This window comes from Lissotriton vulgaris, unplaced genomic scaffold (assembly GCF_964263255.1).
Source record: "Lissotriton vulgaris unplaced genomic scaffold, aLisVul1.2 SCAFFOLD_1618, whole genome shotgun sequence".
Lineage (NCBI taxonomy): Eukaryota > Metazoa > Chordata > Amphibia > Caudata > Salamandridae > Lissotriton > Lissotriton vulgaris.
The window spans coordinates 393,208-411,036 of record NW_028245645.1 but is presented as its reverse complement, the minus strand read 5'-3'; the positions used below and the strand labels follow the sequence as shown (position 1 = coordinate 411,036).

General features: G+C 46.1%; 1 protein-coding gene across 2 annotated transcripts in view; it reads left to right on the top strand.

Moving 5' to 3' along the window:
• Window positions 1–17,829, top strand: part of DSE (dermatan sulfate epimerase) — a 285,070-nt gene that overhangs the window by 51,356 nt on the left and 215,885 nt on the right. The gene's annotated exons all lie outside the window — the stretch shown is intronic.

Here is a 17,829-nt window from a genome sequence, read left to right as displayed (position 1 = left end):
AAACCTGGCTCTTCTCCGGACTCTGATTTACCCTACTGTTTCTCCTTGCTCTATGCTCCTTCTTCTCCCCTGGAGGCTCAGGTTTTAGCGCCGGGACACCCCTTCGGGGGTAGCTGTGCGCTCTATAAACCACATAAATAAATAAATAAATAAAATAAAATATGCAACAACTCAGGCTTGGAGTCGAATTTGAAACAACCTTTCAGGAGGGAGACTAAGGGACTTATTTAGTGCCTTTCAGAGCAGGCAATCCTCCAGAAAGTGGTGGATCGCCTAAATCCATATTTACAGTGCCAATGACATTGGTTCACTCGTAGTGCAGGAGATGGGATGTCTGCCACTTTCTGTTCATTTGATAATGAAATATTGGTTGTAAGAAAAATGTATTATTAAGTTTTTTTTTTTTTTTTGAAAACCTTTATTATACCTTCACATCTTTACACAGCATGACGCCTACAACCCCGAAGGGCCGGCCGCTAATCTTGAGTATCACATCGGAACGACAGCCTTAAGTAAATACAGTGCACACGTTGAAAAAGTCAGTTCAGTAAGGGTCGCCGTAAGAATCAGTGAAGGGCAGAAGCAAATGTTTCATACAGGGCAAATGAGGTTTTCATTTTCTATTTTTAAAACAAACAAAAAGAACAACCAAACATCGGGAAATCACAGTGCGATCATTGCTAACGTATATCGCTAGATAGATACGGGATTGTACCTGGAATACGACAAAGCCTTTTTCATCCTGGAATTAACGCAGGGCGTAAAGAAAGCATCGCCCCCCCCAATCCCTCCTGAAGGACCCTACCCTACAGTCAACCACCCTCACTCCAACCCTTCATCATCATCCGAGTCCATTGGGTCATCTTCTGGCAGCGGGTCGCAGATGTCGCCCCGGTAGGTGTTCAACGGGGACCAGACCTTGTTCCACTTGCCAGGACAGGCCCGGCTTAGGTATACCGCCCGTTCTGTAACCATAGTTCTGTCCATGTTTGTGCACCATTGTGATGTTGCCGGGAGGTCTGCCACCCCCCAACGCTGCGCAATGTCTCGCTTTGCTACCATCACACCCAGTGTCACCCAAAGGCGGCCATATCGGGACAAATCTGTTGGTTCCCATACATTGAGGAGGCACCGTCGTGGCTCCGGCAGTACCGAGACCTCCAGCACCTGAGATATAGTGCGCAGGACCTGACGCCAGTAGTTGTGTATGCGTGGGCAATCCCAGAATGTATGGAAGAATGTGCCCTCCTCCCCGCAGCCTCGCAAACAAAAGGGGTTTGGGGTTCGGTGTATGCGGTGTAGTAGTGTTCTAGTGTAGTATGTTCTGTGGAGGACTTTGAGCTGAACTAGCCTCATCCTGGCCGATATACCCGCCTCCTTAGGGGAAGCCAGTGCCTCATTCCACTCATGCTCATCAAACTCGCCCACCTCTTGCTCCCATCTTTCCTTGAGGAGCATCAACGGATCTGGAGAGTTATTGAGGAGCTTCCGGTATGTAAGGGAGGTTGCCTTCTCTACCATATAGTCTGTCAGGAGGCGATCCTCCAGCGGGGAGGACTCAGGAAGAGTCGACCCAGCCGGGATGGCCGAGAGTAAGGCGTGGCGGATTTGCACATATCGGTATGTCTCGTGCGGTCCCTGATCATAAAGCTCTTTCAAACGGGCGAAGGTGATGACATCCCCTCGCTCCCACATGTCCCCCACCGTGGAAATTCCGATGGAATCCCATCGGGAGAACCCCTTACTGAACCGAAGATTGCCCAGAGCACACGTGTTCCAGAGCGGAGTGAGTTTAGTTAGCGTGCCTTTCCATCCCAGTGCAGCGGTGGCTGCATGCCAAGTGGCTACGGTGAGCCTAGTGGGGCCCACAAGCGATCTGAGCTTCCTCCGATCATAAAGTGGGGCTAGTATGGTATTGGTGCCCAACTGAGCCCTGTCTGCTTGGAACGCCGGGTCGGATTGCGGTGCATGTAGCCACTGGTTAATGGGCCTGAGTTGTGCTGCCCAATAATATAGGTGCAAGTTCGGGAGTGCAATATCGCCCTCGTACCAGCTTGTATTATTAAGTTTTTGACCACATTAAATAAGGTAGCCTGTCGATGCAGTCCAAATTCACCTGCTCCGAGTAGTATATTTAATTTTGGTCAAAATATACCCTTTCTCAGCTCTCTTTGTAATTATCCACATATTTTGGCCTAAATTTTCCCAACTTTTTTCAACATCTTACTTATTTCTAACATTCTGTTCTTGTGCTGCCATAAAGCACTAAGGAATGATAACAGTTGCCTGTACCCGCATCATGCCTGGGTTTTCCATATTACGGATGCCAATGGGATGTGTACTACGGACTACGGATGCTCTACCTACAAAATCCTGGATCATTGGTATCCTTAACAAAGGAGAGCTCTGTTTTATTGTTCTGTCTTACTTTTGTAGGAAGAATTATCTTGAACACCAGATGTGAAATACAGTTATCAACTTCTCTGAAGTAAGAGTAGTAGAGCAGTGTAAACAAGCATTTGCAATGCAATAGGTCTTGCATTTATGAGAGTTTGAGCTATTGGCATTGTAAATTTCAATACCTTTTATTTTTGTTTTCGTTATTAAAACATAAATAAAGGCATCGTAATTTACAATGCCAATAGCTTAAACTCGCATAAATGTGAGACCTATTGCATTGCAAATGCTTGTTATTTCCTTGTAAAGGAGACTTTTAGAGAATGTCTGTTGAAGGACAGGACTGGAAATCACAGAAATATCAAAATTATTCGATATTGCACTCTTGGACCACCCAGAGGAGGAAACTAAACACTAAATCAGGACAACAGGAATGGACAATGCAGACCGTTTTCTATTTCCTTCTTCCTATTCGCCTTATCTCTCCTCTTATGTCCACTCCTTATTACATTACAGTCACTCTGAAGCTGCCATCATGTGGTAGTTGGTGCTAAACGAAGCACCAGCATTTAAAATAATCGAATGCATCAGATCTCCAGTGCCCAAAGCCCACAGCTTAACCCGTTCTATGCTCATGACGGAGCCGCTCCGTCATGAGCCTCGTTTGAGCTGTGCTCATGACGGAGCGGTTCCGTCATGGCCCGCTCGGCGTGCCTGCGCGGCACGAATTTCGCGCCTGCGCTGGACGTTCCATTGAGTGGGCGGAGCCATGACGGAACCGCTCCGTCATGAGCACAGCTCAACCGCGGCTCGTGACGGAGCGGCTCCGTCACGAGCATGCGAGCGCCGCTCGGCCCGCCCGCCCCCTTAGCGCTGCAGCGGAATTCCCGCCGCAGCGAAGGGGTTAATTGCCAGAAGCCGGTCCTAGGAAGCTTGTTTCCGGTCCAGGGAAGACATGGCTTGGCAGTTCGGGCTGGACTGTTCCCATGAGGCACAGGGTCTAACTAATTTGCATATGGCCATGTCTGAACTGGGGTGGCTGAGTGAGCTAAAGAATGGTGATGGATTAAACCCAGATCAGTTGACTGGGGGTGAGTGTTTGATTTGCTCAAACGCTCCGTCCATCATCCCCTTTTGTATCGCTTTGTTCGCCCTAAATTGGCAGGGTATGCTCAGACGTGAGTCCCTTGCTCACTTGGCCACTGGATTCAAGACAGCCTTGCTGATGAGGATTATGAATCCAAAACCGGTCCCAGGATGCTTGTTTCTGGTCCAGAGAAGACATGGCTTGGCATTTCGGGCTGAACTGTTCCCATGAGGCACAGGGTCAGACTGATTTGCATATAGCCATGTTTGAACTGGGGTGGCTGAGTGAGCTAAAGAATGGTGATGGATTAAACCCGGATCAGTTGACTGGGGGTGAGTGTTTGATTTGCTCAAATGCTCCGTCCATCATTCCCTTTTGTATCGTTAAGTAACTTTAGGCCATGAGCAATAGTTTCTTGACATAGGTATAACTATAACTGCTGAAATTCTATGGTTTTGTGACATCTCAAATGGCATCCCTGCTAATGAGGCTCCCCTTCCTGCGCTCCCCAAAGTAGTATGCTTGGTGCCCTGGGTGGGCTCCAGGGCACCCAGGAGCAACAGGCCAGGCCCGAAGTAAATCAGCTCAGGGAGTGAGGCTGTGCGGCCCTCCTCCCCCATTGAGTTTTGTCCAGGCCGTGGGAATGTAGTCCCTGGTGTCAAAATCGGCCCAGGTAGTGGGGCCCGGCGGTCCCCCTCTCCCATTAAGTTTTGACCGTTCTTGCCCTGATGCTCATATTACTGAAATAAACCCTCAATGGAAAACATTTACAAATATAAATATAGGAGGTGCCCCAGTTGAAGCTTCACTTCTGTAAAGGACACACTATCCTAACTTCTTGGGTTTGGGGAAGGCAAAGCAAGTCTGTTTTCTCTTGCTGGTTGTTTACAAATGCACAATAAAGCAGACCCCTGAGCCAGATCCTGGCTGTGAACACTAAATGCGTTTCATACACTGAGAAATTTCAGCAGCCAAGGTTGGGTTTAAAATATCAGTTCAAAAAAATATTGGTTATTCACAATTTTTTTGTGTTTGGTGATGATTTGTTAACTTGAGACACAGCAATTCATTTTCATACTATTAATATGTTTTTTTCCTGCTAATTTGTGTATTCACACACTCCAATGAAAGAACTTCGGCTGCTTTCAGTTGTGTGATGGAAAGTGCAAACAGCAGGGGGATCACCTTGTGAACATGTTTTTTATGTGCAGGGGGAAACCATGTGTGGATGATTGTGTCCTGTACAAGTGCTAATGAACAATAACACTGTCCAATACAATGCAATAACTTTCCACATCTCAACTATCTCTCATATCACTGAAAGAATTTATGCTAGTCTTTTAACCTTTATAGCACTTGTTAGCCCTGGCATCCTTGGCGTGGTTTGCCCTCACGTTTTTGTTGACTTTCTTCTTGCTGACCTTAGGATTTTGCACACTTTACCACTGCTGACGAGTTCTAAAGTTCCTGCATTATATCCCTAAAACATGGCATAGTTGGCTTAGCATCATTCACAAGAAAGGGGAGAGGGTCAAAACAAAACTCCACTACCCCGAACCCCCTGGTATAGCATATAAACACATGAAGTGGTAGGGAGGACAAAACCCAGGGTGAATAAACAAACAAGCAGTGACACAAATCGTGTGTTTTGAAAAACTGCCCTCATTCACACACAAATGTGTGTGACATGCTTCACCATCGGGTCTGCTTACAAAACGCCCTGGCGTAGCCACGCACGGGGCAGAGCATAGGGAGGGGGAAACACAAAATACAATATACAAGACAACACAAAAAGGTGATAAGACAGTAATAACCAGCTAAGTGTTACCCTGAGACTGGGTATGGTGATAGATAAAGGTGCAGTGAACAGATTCTGCTATTAAAACTGGCTCATGGATACCTGTCAGATCTTTATTCATAGGTTCCACGGTCAGAATTAAAAATAATGATGGATGGGAAGTGTTTCTAGAGAAAATCAAGTTCCCAAAACACCCCTCCTTAGACTGCAATAGCCAACATGTTTCGACCGTCTTATAGTGCCCCCACTGAACAGGTCACGTCGGTCTTCTTCAGGACATCTATCAGTCCCAGTCTATTCTTCCCTCTTACCTCAGTCAGGCAATATAGTGGGGGAAAAAAGGATCAATGGATCAAAACCATGTGGAGGTAAATTCCGCCATCACGGGGTACAAATACCGTGGAGAGACATAGAATAAATATAACAATACACTATGACCCATATAAATATCATTAATAGGCTTCCAAATTCATAGATATGCTTATATTCATGAGTCCCCTCATTCTTAGGTGTTGAAAAAGGTACTTATACAATGAGTCTTCCCTCCAGCATATTGTTTCAATACAAATGCCCCCTCGCCAAAGTATGGCTCTCAGTGTTATATATATCTAAAAAAGACATGTTTTTATGAATATAAATTGCTGCTGCCAAAGTTTACATACTCCCTTATAAAAACCACAATCAGGCGTTTAACAATAAACTGTATCGAACAGTGCATGTATTATCAGTAATCATATTCTCACAACTCACCAAGTTTATTGGTAGATTAAACTCGAACAAGCGCCAGGCGGGAGGAGCTCCAAAGAACACAACCTGTGTTTGCGAGAGATATATAAGGGGCACATCTTTTACCAAATACAGTACAATTTAAACATGCCTAATTACCCCTCCATTTATTCCCGCCATAGCCGATTAATCAAAGGGGATGACCTCGCGGTTAATGGAGGGCCCCCTTGGGTCACCCATGGATTACCTCTCTCCATAGGGTTAAAATGGAATAAGTAGCGAGGCACTCGGCCTCTAGCGTTTAGCCCTCCCCCGGGGGTTCCTACTGTTCTGATGGGTTTCTGAACACCTCTTGTGCCCACTCCTGTGGCGCTGCGAAGATAATAACAAGACGCCGGTTGCACCCTTAAATGCATGTTTTCCTTAACTGCCGCACAGTAAAAACAAAGCACGCCATACTCGTTCCTGCCCGTAGTAGGCTTATCTACAACTGGCATGTTACATTTGCTTATAAATCCAGAGAAACGTGCAGTACCTGTACACATGGCATGGAAATTAAATGCTACTAGTGGCCCTGCAGCACTGATTGTGCCATCCATTTAAGTAGCCCTTTAAACATGTCTCAGGCCTACCGTTGCAGAGACTGTATGTGCGGTTTTAAACTGCCATGTCGACCTGGCAAGTCAAACCTCTAGCCAGTCCCAAACATTCCTTTTTAGGTCGAGCCTAGGCAGCGCATGCCCTGTCTCTCCGAGACATGCAGCATTCAGTCTGTGGCCCCGTTGCCTTTTTATTGGTCCCTTCTTTGTCTTTCAAGCAAGCTTGTTTGTTACTGGATAATCCGCCGTCTTTATCCCTCTTTTTTTTTTCATTCCATGGAGCACCGGCCAATTACCACTGACCTTACACTTTGCTGTGTATGTGGTCTTTTCCCACACTATTTGCTTCTTGGGTTCTGGGTCGTGTTTGGGAAACCTTGTCTTTATTGTTCCTTCCTTCCACCCATTTACGCAGACCCCTCCTACAACACTGCTTGTTTCGTTAGGGTCTCCTGCTCATGTCTTCGGTGCGGTTGCTACTCGCAATTCACTTAATCTCCCTGCTCGTACATCACCACTTCTGAGGGGTTCATAAACTATCTTCTTTCTGTTGAAGTTCATCACCGAGTGCCGGCACAGTAGAGCCTCTTGTGGCCCCTAAAGGCTGTCTGTGTCCCACCTGTCAGAAGCAGACAAATGTTTGCACAGGTCAGGGGAGTGGGGGTCACTGTGCCTCCACTAAACTTTAACATTTAAATATTGTCAGCCGCCTATCTCTTCTTCTGTATTATTGTTCTTCCCTCCTTTGCTCCTCCTTTCTTCCCTTTTTAAAGCACCCCTTTTCGCGGTCTCCTCAGTTTTTTGGATGGGGATGGGGTGCATAAAGAAACCTTTCATCTGGTTTCCTAAATGCATTTCGGAGTTAGGAGACACAGCAACTATGAAAGGCAACTCTTCTTTATGCAAAAGTCAGGAGGCTGCACGCTTTAGAGTTAAATAACGTAACAGAAAATATGATATTGTATAAAGCTGTAAGCACTATGAAAATATACAAATTATAATAAAGCACTATACGAGCCGCCTGTCGCTGTTTGCCCCTCCGCCCGACCCTAGTTTAACCAACCGCACAATTGTGTCCATGTGCTGCAGTGTGAAATCTATTTGCTATGTTGACTGTGAAGTGAAACTCGGCAGAAAATGGAGACAAGTGCTTGTTTTGTTGTTGTCTTTCTGCATTCTCTCCCGTTTGGTTCTTAACATCCCCCCACCACACCCCTTTAGCTGTTGGTGCCCAACCCTCCTGCTTTCCCTGTGCAAGCGACAGATTTTCACTGCTCTGCAATCTCAAACATGCAACTAGAGTTAAAGATACTTTAGAAAAACTAGCTTTTAGTTAATGTTTCCAACACCTGGTAGTATTGCAAGGTAGAAGCTGACAAGAGAGCTGACAGGCCTCGCCAAACACACAGCTAGCTGTATAATGGAACGTTATCACACGTCAGAAGTCAGGGGCGGCCTTAGGCATGTGCATGCTGTGCACCTGCACAGGGCCACCAAACCCCAGGGGCCACCTCGCCAATATATATCCTTCTTATAATAATCCTCTGAGGATGGATACATATTTGCGTGGCGGCCCCTGGCAGGGATTTGGCGGCCTCCGGCTCGGTTCCACTTCCAAACACCCTGACCCCCCGTAATTCACTGGCCTCCGCGCTCGGCCCCGCCCAGACCCCCTCTTTCAGGGCCCCCTACCTATGCTCCCTGCCTAGGGCGGCCATGAGCTGAGAGCCACCCCTGCAGAAGTGTATCTTGATATTCAATGTTTGTTCATTACTTAAGCACGCAATGTCGGCTGTCTGGCCAGCGATGATAGCTGTTTATCGTACAAATAGAGTGGCATAAAAAAATATCAAACTCCTAATACTAATATGTGTCTATAATCAACTATCACTGCTAGCCTTGAGATATGTGATGCAAAATCAGATCTGATTTGCTTTGTGTTTCTTGATTTAACTGAGAAAACTCCCCAACTTCACCGCCTCCATCCTGAGCCAGATTGGAATTCATTGTCCGTGTCCAGATTGTTAAATGTATGTGGGCTGCGTGTTGTAGAATAAATAGCTCGCTACGGTGGAGTCTGTGATCATAACACCCGAATTATGTAGTTGCTTGGTTACTCTTTATTACAAATGGCTTGTTTTGACTTTACCTTCAGTATAATGGCTTGAAACCTAAAAGCGGCATCAGTTTTAAAAGTCTATGTCTTAACTTTTGTTGTTATGAACAAGTGCATTACACAGTGGCAGACAAACTATTATGCTGTGAAATACCAGCAGTCAGATAACAAAGGAAACTTCAAAAAGATTTTAAAACAGCATTGACAGAAGCTTTTAAAGTATGTACTGTGACCTATGCTCACATCTGGTAGAATGGTCGTGCTTTAACCTTGGGCTCTAAACACAAAGGCAACACTAAAGTAATTTTTGAGTAAAAACTAAAAGCACTGGCATTGAAGGGAACTACCTCCTGTGTGGATGTGCTCTTTGTGAAAGAGCAAAATAAAGTCACTCAAAGTGAAGTCAACCAGTGGCTGAAGTATGTAGACCCATTACCCCATGCTGTATGATGTAGTGGGCGGAAGCAAAATGCGAATGACACAAAAACAGACCAATGGATGAAGAGAGATGACTGAAAGTCCCTTTAAGTAAGTATAGTATACACATAATTTTAGCAAAATCAAAACGTATTGGCTAACGAACAAAATAATATGCAAAATATTAGCCTTCTGATTACAACTCCACCTGCAACATCTCATCTATGCCTACCCAGCGAAACACCTTTCTGAATGTTAAGCGTCTCTTCCAGGTCCTGGATGAGACCACAGGAGATGGATTCGCGGAAGTGGTGGTCCCTTTTATTGATCTCCGCAAGGCCTTTGATACCATCTACTGGCGTTACAGGCACGCAGTTATGCGCTGGATGAATATGGGACCAGTGTGGACCAAGTGGATAATGATCTTATATGCCAAGACACATGTCAGAGTTAAGGTGGGGCGCAATATATTAGATGCCTTTGAGATAAGAACAGGAATCCACCAGGGGTGCTCATTATTGCCCCTGCTGTTTGCACTGGCCATCGAGCCTTTGGAAAGTATTACTAGGATCGAAGGTCGTGGGAAGGGAATTTCTTTACATGTTAGAGAGCATAACATCTCTCTCTATGCAGATGATAGGCTATTATTTCTCAGGGAGACAGATGCAGGGGTCACTTTGACTATCCAGATGTTGCAGACATTGGTAGAAGTGACCAGCCCATGCACGAACTGGAAGAAGACCTTCTTCTTCCCGGTCTTCAGAGACTTACAGACAGTTCCACCAGTGGTAGCCACATGGGGCCTCGAATGGGAGCCATAGGTACTCCAATAACTGGGAGTCAAAGAATACCACCAGGGCAAATACATTAGGTAGGGCAACCTTGAAAGGGCGCAACGCTCCTTAAAGTGCAGTGTCGCTTTTTGGTATACACTGCAGCTCCCTATCATGGCACCCATTGAACTCACAAAGATGATTGTGGTGCCACAAGTCTGTTACCTCTTTGTGTATCTTCCCATTTGGATCCCCGGGCCTGGCTCCGGTACCTGGACACGCTGGTGAGGAATTTAATTTGAGACGGAGGTAGGCATTGAGTGTCCATGCGTGTCATGCAACGTATGACCGGAGAGGGCGGTCTTGGGATCCCAGACTTTGAATTGTACCATATGGTGGCTCAGCTTAAGCGGTTAGCCTGCTGGCTTGCAGTGCACCAGACCAGACAGAATGACTGGGAACCTACGGCTCCCCACAGCGTGAGGCTCTAGTGGCCCTTCTGTTATGGAAATGCCTTTCCCTACAATCCCCCTAAACAGCTAGCAATTGGATTACACACCTGGCGGAAATTCCTCAAACCCGTTGTTTCCCATTACACACTCCAGCAATACCACTGGTGGGCCTCCCCTCCTCGAGGGCGGAGTTCCTCACTGCACGTATGTTATCCACATAGACGGAGGCAGAATTGCTCACAGTAGGAGTCTGTTATGAGGAAGGAAAGCTGAAACCATCTGATGTGCTCACCACACGGGACGCCTACCGAACTCACACTTCCTGGTATATGCAGCAGTTGTACATGCACTATAAGTGCTGTGGAACAATGACCATAATGAACCACTGACACGTGGAGTTTTACAGATCCTCTTGACCTTCCTGCATGGCCGTATATTAGTCTCCTGGCTTTACAAGTTGGCACTATAAGTGGAGAAGTGTGGCTCAATGGTTAGAGCGGCAGACCCTGATGCAGAGGTCTAGCCCAGGACCAGGGTTCAATTCCCCGCCTCGGCGGGTCTTGGGCTCAAATGTTCCACGGACCTGATAATTCTCGCCTCGTGCCTATTCCAATCATGGAGTCCCACTCTGCAACTCTGGGCAATAGCTTGCTTAATCTCCACAACGGCCCCCACAACGCTAAGGATGCCAGGCCTCCACCTTGGGGGTGCCCAGGAGTGGACGCTCCACAGGGAAAGCCAGGATGGGTTCCACGGCGGTATTCGTACAAGCGCCTTGAGACCCTTGTGGGTGAGTAGTGCGCTATACAAGTATCAATTTTACAATTTAATATATATGCCCAAGCTGACTTAACACAGCTAAGATGGAGGTGGGAGAACGGATGGGGTCGCAAGATGCAAGACAAGGATTGGGGTAGGATCCTGGAACATATGCACAGTGTCCCAAAACACCAGATTCCGCTACACTAGGTTCAACTACCTGCATATGTCATATTTTATGCTACGTAAACTAAACAAGATTAATGGAATAGCAGATAAAATGTCCCTCAGATGTAAGACACCTGATGCTGACTTCCTTCATATGACATGGGCTTGCCCCCAAATTGTGCAATTTTACCATAAGGTGACGCACGATCTGGAGCGGACTCTCCATCAAACTAACCTCCTGAAGATGGAAATATGCTTGCTAGGCCTATACACTAACCACGATTAGCAAGAGTTACAATAAAGTTCTTGAATCTACCCACTGCAGATGAAAGGGGGAAGTTTAACTGAAGAAACAGCACTTAGAGATAAAGAATGCAGGAATCTCTGTACCCACCCAATGGCAGATGATTGGTGGACTGCCGTGGCGACCTTCCTGAGGTTATAGGAGGTTGAACCTATCACACCATATCGCTAAGGGGGTCTGTATTGGTGTCCTAGGGCTGCAGTGGAGTGTGTCACACTAGTAACATGAGTGTGGGTATGAAGGCATAGTACGTTTTGAAGTTGAGTGAATAAACTGCCCGATAATTGTTAATGAATACTATTGAACAATATATATTTTAGAAGCTTAATATTGCGGGGGCGTGTTCTCATGATTCTTAGGTTTGAAAACAAATAAAAAGCATTTTTTATTTTAAAAAGAGGTCTTGGCTAATGCCAGACCTAAAAATGCTTAAAAGTGACTTATCTGCACAATAAAGTTCTACATCTTAAAACATACACAAATATGTACACTTAATATAAGTGAATGCTTAGCTAAACTGAAGGACAGATATCAAATAATTAGAAAAAATGTTGAATCACATAGCTATCCAAGCTATCCAAGCACAACAAGCTCTTCATACCTCTAGATGGTGGGTCTCTAAAGTTCCTTACCATGAAAGTGATGTTTCTTGGAGTACATCCATGGCTAGATAATTGAGGTCCCTTGCTCATTGCACCATCAGGATTCAAGCAAGCCGGGCCGAAGAGGCTGAAATGCCAGAAACCGGTCCCCGGTAGCTTGTTTCCTTCCCAGTGTAAGAATTGGCTTTTGTAGTTTGGTTTGCCCTGTTCCCATCATGCACTGGGACAGGAACAGACTAATTTGCATACAGCCAGGTTCTGAAACTGGGATGGTGCAGTGAGCTAAAAAAACGGTGTTGGATCTAGCCCTGATCTCTTGACTGGGTGAGAGTATTCTGTTTAATTCAGAGACTCTGTCCCTCACCACCCCTTGTTGTAAATATTTTTGTCCACCCTAAGCGTGGAAGGGTATACTCAGATGTGAGTCCCTTGCTCATTGCACCATCAGGATTCAAGCAAGCCGGGCCGAAGAGGCTGAAATGCCAGAAACCGGTCCCCGGTAGCTTGTTTCCTTCCCAGTGTAAGAATTGGCTTTTGTAGTTTGGTTTGCCCTGTTCCCATCATGCACTGGGACAGGAACAGACTAATTTGCATACAGCCAGGTTCTGAAACTGGGATGGTGCAGTGAGCTAAAAAACGGTGTTGGATCTAGCCCTGATCTCTTGACTGGGTGAGAGTATTCTGTTTAATTCAGAGACTCTGTCCCTCACCACCCCTTGTTGTAAATATTTTTGTCCACCCTAAGCGTGGAAGGGTATACTCAGATGTGAGTCCCTTGCTCATTGCACCATCAGGATTCAAGCAAGCCGGGCCGAAGAGGCTGAAATGCCAGAAACCGGTCCTCGGTAGCTTGTTTCCTTCCCAGTGTAAGAATTGGCTTTTGTAGTTTGGTTTGCCCTGTTCCCATCATGCACTGGGACAGGAACAGACTAATTTGCATACAGCCAGGTTCTGAAACTGGGATGGTGCAGTGAGCTAAAAAACGCTGTTGGATCTAGCCCTGATCTCTTGACTGGGTGAGAGTATTCTGTTTAATTCAGAGACTCTGTCCCTCACCACCCCTTGTTGTAAATATTTTTGTCCACCCTAAGCGTGGAAGGGTATACTCAGATGTGAGTCCCTTGCTCATTGCACCATCAGGATTCAAGCAAGCCGGGCCGAAGAGGCTGAAATGCCAGAAACCGGTCCCCGGTAGCTTGTTTCCTTCCCAGTGTAAGAATTGGCTTTTGTAGTTTGGTTTGCCCTGTTCCCATCATGCACTGGGACAGGAACAGACTAATTTGCATACAGCCAGGTTCTGAAACTGGGATGGTGCAGTGAGCTAAAAAACGGTGTTGGATCTAGCCCTGATCTCTTGACTGGGTGAGAGTATTCTGTTTAATTCAGAGACTCTGTCCCTCACCACCCCTTGTTGTAAATATTTTTGTCCACCCTAAGCGTGGAAGGGTATACTCAGATGTGAGTCCCTTGCTCATTGCACCATCAGGATTCAAGCAAGCCGGGCCGAAGAGGCTGAAATGCCAGAAACCGGTCCCCGGTAGCTTGTTTCCTTCCCAGTGTAAGAATTGGCTTTTGTAGTTTGGTTTGCCCTGTTCCCATCATGCACTGGGACAGGAACAGACTAATTTGCATACAGCCAGGTTCTGAAACTGGGATGGTGCAGTGAGCTAAAAAACGGTGTTGGATCTAGCCCTGATCTCTTGACTGGGTGAGAGTATTCTGTTTAATTCAGAGACTCTGTCCCTCACCACCCCTTGTTGTAAATATTTTTGTCCACCCTAAGCGTGGAAGGGTATACTCAGATGTGAGTCCCTTGCTCATTGCACCATCAGGATTCAAGCAAGCCGGGCCGAAGAGGCTGAAATGCCAGAAACCGGTCCCCGGTAGCTTGTTTCCTTCCCAGTGTAAGAATTGGCTTTTGTAGTTTGGTTTGCCCTGTTCCCATCATGCACTGGGAACAGGAACAGACTAATTTGCATACAGCCAGGTTCTGAAACTGGGATGGTGCAGTGAGCTAAAAAACGGTGTTGGATCTAGCCCTGATCTCTTGACTGGGTGAGAGTATTCTGTTTAATTCAGAGACTCTGTCCCTCACCACCCCTTGTTGTAAATATTTTTGTCCACCCTAAGCGTGGAAGGGTATACTCAGATGTGAGTCCCTTGCTCATTGCACCATCAGGATTCAAGCAAGCCGGGCCGAAGAGGCTGAAATGCCAGAAACCGGTCCCCGGTAGCTTGTTTCCTTCCCAGTGTAAGAATTGGCTTTTGTAGTTTGGTTTGCCCTGTTCCCATCATGCACTGGGAACAGGAACAGACTAATTTGCATACAGCCAGGTTCTGAAACTGGGATGGTGCAGTGAGCTAAAAAACGGTGTTGGATCTAGCCCTGATCTCTTGACTGGGTGAGAGTATTCTGTTTAATTCAGAGACTCTGTCCCTCACCACCCCTTGTTGTAAATATTTTTGTCCACCCTAAGCGTGGAAGGGTATACTCAGATGTGAGTCCCTTGCTCATTGCACCATCAGGATTCAAGCAAGCCGGGCCGAAGAGGCTGAAATGCCAGAAACCGGTCCCCGGTAGCTTGTTTCCTTCCCAGTGTAAGAATTGGCTTTTGTAGTTTGGTTTGCCCTGTTCCCATCATGCACTGGGACAGGAACAGACTAATTTGCATACAGCCAGGTTCTGAAACTGGGATGGTGCAGTGAGCTAAAAAACGGTGTTGGATCTAGCCCTGATCTCTTGACTGGGTGAGAGTATTCTGTTTAATTCAGAGACTCTGTCCCTCACCACCCCTTGTTGTAAATATTTTTGTCCACCCTAAGCGTGGAAGGGTATACTCAGATGTGAGTCCCTTGCTCATTGCACCATCAGGATTCAAACAAGCCGGGCCGAAGAGGCTGAAATGCCAGAAACCGGTCCCCGGTAGCTTGTTTCCTTCCCAGTGTAAGAATTGGCTTTTGTAGTTTGGTTTGCCCTGTTCCCATCATGCACTGGGACAGGAACAGACTAATTTGCATACAGCCAGGTTCTGAAACTGGGATGGTGCAGTGAGCTAAAAAACGGTGTTGGATCTAGCCCTGATCTCTTGACTGGGTGAGAGTATTCTGTTTAATTCAGAGACTCTGTCCCTCACCACCCCTTGTTGTAAATATTTTTGTCCACCCTAAGCGTGGAAGGGTATACTCAGATGTGAGTCCCTTGCTCATTGCACCATCAGGATTCAAGCAAGCCGGGCCGAAGAGGCTGAAATGCCAGAAACCGGTCCCCGGTAGCTTGTTTCCTTCCCAGTGTAAGAATTGGCTTTTGTAGTTTGGTTTGCCCTGTTCCCATCATGCACTGGGACAGGAACAGACTAATTTGCATACAGCCAGGTTCTGAAACTGGGATGGTGCAGTGAGCTAAAAAACGGTGTTGGATCTAGCCCTGATCTCTTGACTGGGTGAGAGTATTCTGTTTAATTCAGAGACTCTGTCCCTCACCACCCCTTGTTGTAAATATTTTTGTCCACCCTAAGCGTGGAAGGGTATACTCAGATGTGAGTCCCTTGCTCATTGCACCATCAGGATTCAAGCAAGCCGGGCCGAAGAGGCTGAAATGCCAGAAACCGGTCCCCGGTAGCTTGTTTCCTTCCCAGTGTAAGAATTGGCTTTTGTAGTTTGGTTTGCCCTGTTCCCATCATGCACTGGGACAGGAACAGACTAATTTGCATACAGCCAGGTTCTGAAACTGGGATGGTGCAGTGAGCTAAAAAACGGTGTTGGATCTAGCCCTGATCTCTTGACTGGGTGAGAGTATTCTGTTTAATTCAGAGACTCTGTCCCTCACCACCCCTTGTTGTAAATATTTTTGTCCACCCTAAGCGTGGAAGGGTATACTCAGATGTGAGTCCCTTGCTCATTGCACCATCAGGATTCAAGCAAGCCGGGCCGAAGAGGCTGAAATGCCAGAAACCGGTCCCCGGTAGCTTGTTTCCTTCCCAGTGTAAGAATTGGCTTTTGTAGTTTGGTTTGCCCTGTTCCCATCATGCACTGGGACAGGAACAGACTAATTTGCATACAGCCAGGTTCTGAAACTGGGATGGTGCAGTGAGCTAAAAAACGGTGTTGGATCTAGCCCTGATCTCTTGACTGGGTGAGAGTATTCTGTTTAATTCAGAGACTCTGTCCCTCACCACCCCTTGTTGTAAATATTTTTGTCCACCCTAAGCGTGGAAGGGTATACTCAGATGTGAGTCCCTTGCTCATTGCACCATCAGGATTCAAGCAAGCCGGGCCGAAGAGGCTGAAATGCCAGAAACCGGTCCCCGGTAGCTTGTTTCCTTCCCAGTGTAAGAATTGGCTTTTGTAGTTTGGTTTGCCCTGTTCCCATCATGCACTGGGACAGGAACAGACTAATTTGCATACAGCCAGGTTCTGAAACTGGGATGGTGCAGTGAGCTAAAAAACGGTGTTGGATCTAGCCCTGATCTCTTGACTGGGTGAGAGTATTCTGTTTAATTCAGAGACTCTGTCCCTCACCACCCCTTGTTGTAAATATAGATAATTGAGGGAGCTGCTGCTCTTGAATGGGAACCATGTTTTTAAGTTCAACTTGGAAGTCTTGATTTGGAGTTGAGATTTATTATTTCATCCTCAGGTGTTTTCCATGTTCCTTGCATCCCACAAGGTGGTTGTTCCATCTTTAGTTGCAGAAGTGGTGTCACTTTTCAGCTGTTGGATTCATATAGAGCTGTGATAATCTCATTTCAAAGGTCGGTCCCATTCAAACACTCGTAAGCTCTCTGTTATGTTTGGTGCCTCAAGACAAACCAGAAAGGTGTCAGCAGCCTCTATCAGTTGATAAATTAGATCAAGGATAATAATTGCATGGACAGATATCAGAACACCAGTTACTCTTTTTGCTTGAATTCAGGGGAGGTTCGCCATCTTGGGTGAAGATGAATAACGTTCCATCTAGAACGAAGTGTCTTGGTTTTTGCCATACAATTTTGTTCCACATTCCCTAATTGAAGTGGTTGATTTCTGGGATTATTAAATTAAGTGAATTTTCGTGGTGTTAGTAAAATTCTAAAAGAGTATTTAAGATTCTAGATCTGGAGTTTGTATGCTAATCAAGTTTGTTCAGCATTACTGTATTCAAGGGGGTGATTGATCTCATTGTTAAGTGTAGTGAGGCTTGTGGGTAGTAATAACATTCTGTTGCACTTTGGAAGCCTCTAGGTCTGGGCTGTTTCTACTGGGAGTGCTTGGCTGAATTCAAAGATAGCCTGTGCAAGACTCATGAAGCAATGCCTGGCACTAGGAAGAGGAACACTGGGGTAATGCCACAAAATTATTGATAGCCTTTATAGTTTTAAGTCCTATCCTTTCTCATACCAGTCCTTATATCCAACCACAGAAATGTGTGTCTTCCTCTGGAAGAATATTGAAGATTAAAGGTATCCATGACATTGACACCATCTTTGACCAGATAAGGCACTGTGAAATGAAAAACATCCCAACGACTGCCCCCACCATGCCCATATTCGAAAAAGCGACTAAGAAATAGAATATTATTTCGTGGCCACCTTCATCTTGCACAGGTCTTACATTATCAAATAGCATCATCGGCTGATATCAGAGCACCCATGG